Below are 2,945 nucleotides of genomic sequence, written 5' to 3' on the forward strand. Positions count from 1 at the left end.
GCCGTCGGCTGGCATGGAGTTCCCCCATTCACACTTGGCTCTCTCGGTTGCTATTGTTCAGTTCAGGTAGGAAGGAGGGTTTTGTTCTTGTGATCTCCGTGTTCTTAGATTTTTCTTGTGTTCTTAGATAGGGAGGATGGGGTTGCATCTCCTTCTCCTCTTGTTGCGTGTGGTTGGTTGCAGCGTGATTGTATTTTTCTTGTATCAAGGCCAATAAATCTTTGGCTGTCTCTTTCCCTATGTGATTTGTTCGGATGACCTCCGGAAATGCATGTGTTTCTGGATGCGATTATGATTGTACTGGCGGTGTCTGAACTTGAAGCCATCTCGATGCAGACGTTCTAAATGCTGATCCAGTACATTATTGTGGCGTGATCCACAGTTTTGTCCTTGACATTCAGGTCACCATGGCATGCTGAGCACCAACTCGTTTAACCATTCCACAACCACAACAAGGACGGCCAGCTCAACCACAAGTTCTTTTAGGGAAGCTAGCTCAAACCAACAAACTAATTCACATCTCGGGGAGACAAAAAGAAACGAGTTCAAAACACCATGAGAAACTTCATTCCGAGGGTAGAGTGAAACATGTTTACCTAGCTAAGCTACTATAGTGTTCTTTTTTTTCTAAACACAGCATAATTACTTCCACTGAACGGACGTCGTAGGAAATATTGAGATAAATCCAGGAAAATAAAGGTATCAATCTTAGGTCTAGAAATTGAACCCTAATAGGCTGGTTCCACAACAAGGAATCTAACCACCCGAGCTCAGTTCACAACTACTATAGTGTTCCAATTTCAACGGGATTTCCTCTTAGGCCGAAGGTACGTCCCCAGGAACGCGGATTTTCCATGTATACGCGTACCAATCGTGTTATCACGCGCGTTGGTTCGGTGGCCTAGACGGCTCGACGGACCTGTTTATATACCTTGCTTTTTTTTGAAACATTTGTTTATACCTTGCTTGTAGCGAGCCATAGACCCGTGTTGCCCACAGAACATGTACTTGGGCCTAGCCCAAAAAGCAATCTGGTTACTGTTTTTCTCCTAGGAATCGCTAGCATGCATCAAGGCGACATGCACGTTATAGAGAAGCTAAAGTGTGATGTCGCTAGTTTCTTGCAGATTTGGTACAATTTTGCCTTTGACAGAGCCCAAGCACCCCAAATGGAACATCGCAAAGTTGTGCTTGTTGACCAAATGAATTGTGCGTTATATGCCGAGGCCGATGAGTAGTGCCCGCTCTCCGTATGCTTCCATACCAAGTAATAATCCACACCCTCATGAAGGTGGGTGCCCTCAATGCACGAAATAAGTCATGCTCAAGCTCCTTGATTTGGACAAATTTGGAATGAGAGGAATGCACGGGTTTTTAAACAGAAATCTACCCCACCGCCGGGGTAAAACTTTGGGTTATTGTGGGAGCAACAAAATTGGGTAATATCATATCTGGAGATTGACTTTTGTAACTTGGGAATGTGTGTGGGAGTAACTATATTCTCCTCTCTTAATTAATCGATGAGACAAAGCTTATGCCTCTGTTTCAAGAAAAATATGTTTGTATATACGGATAGTCTTCTATCACGTGTCGTCACCATACCAGAACGTAGCTGTCGAGTTTATGACTCGATGATGGCATCACGTCCTTTGCTTTGTTAATCTCAAATCACACGACATAAATCGTCTAAAGATACAGAGAACACACCCACTTGAAGTAAAGAAATTTCAAAAAAAAAAAAATGTTTCAAATGTGGACGCATGACAAATACTAAAGCATTAATTCAGCGCAGCACTGTTTCTCTTCTCTATGATGTTTAACGACCCCAACGAGTTCCGAAGAATTACAACGACATAATAAAAACTAAAAAAGACATTTCTGAAACGTGGACATGACGAATACTAGGCAGAATTCAACGCCTATGTATGCTTCTCTACTCAAAAGCCCACTGGTTCTCCCTGCGGATCTCCGCCTACTCCTCGGGTGTGAAGTCATTCTTGATGTTGAATGTCTTGCGGATCTCCTCGGAAGTCTTGCCCTTGATCATGTCGGCAACAATCTGGCAAGTAAGGTCCAACAATCCCTTGATGTCAAGATAATTTGCAGCCAGGATGAGGTCGAAGAGGGTGGCCTGGTCGACCTTGATGAACTCGGCGTCCCAGCTCTTCATGCCCTAGGTGGGGGCTGGCGCCGTAGCTGCAGCAGAGGTGGAGCAGCTGGCGGCGGCGGCGGCGGAGTCGGCCGGCTTGGGGCTGGCCTGGACATGCTTCTTGCAGTACTCAATAACCATGGAGAGGATGTTCGAGTTGACGTTGGGGAGCCGGATGGCGTTGTCGGTGCACTCGTCCTCGATCATGTGGCGGATGGTCTGGGACTCCATGGCGACCGCCTTGTCGATCTCGAACTCCTCACCCTCCGAGCTCTTGAGCATGATCTTCTTCTTGCCCTCCGCGGCCGCCATCGATCCGAGGATTGGGAGGCGAACGTGATACGATCGAAACCCTAGCGAAACCTACGGGAAACGCTGCGGCGTAAGAGAGGACCAAAGATGAGAGCTTTTTTGCGTCTTGGGCTGGGGCTGGGAACCTGCCGGGGCTATTTATTGGGGCGACGGGTCGTATATACTCCCTCCGTCCGCGAATAAGTGTACATCTAGCTTTTGTTCTAGTCAAAGTTTCAAAATTTTGACCAACTTTATAGAAAATAGTAATTACATATATGACATCAAATTGATATAGTATCAAAATACATTTCAAAACGAATCTAGTGATACTAATTTGGTGCCATAAATGCTTTTACTTTTTCCTAGAAAGGTGGTCAAAGTTTTAAAATTTTGATTTAAGACAAAAGCTAGATGTACACTTAGATGGTGTTTGGTTCTCTAGTCCTAGGACTTTTTCTAGTTCCTAGGACTTTCTGAAAAAGACTCTTAAGGAGGTGCTTCT

At 45.2% G+C, this 2,945-nt stretch overlaps 1 pseudogene; it reads right to left on the reverse strand.

Moving 5' to 3' along the window:
* Positions 1–1,933: 1,933 nt before the first annotated feature.
* Positions 1,934–2,461, reverse strand: LOC109768637 (SKP1-like protein 1; annotated as a pseudogene).
* Positions 2,462–2,945: the final 484 nt, after the last annotated feature.

The sequence above is a fragment of the Aegilops tauschii genome, chromosome 2 (genome assembly GCF_002575655.3).
Source record: "Aegilops tauschii subsp. strangulata cultivar AL8/78 chromosome 2, Aet v6.0, whole genome shotgun sequence".
Taxonomy (NCBI): domain Eukaryota; kingdom Viridiplantae; phylum Streptophyta; class Magnoliopsida; order Poales; family Poaceae; genus Aegilops; species Aegilops tauschii.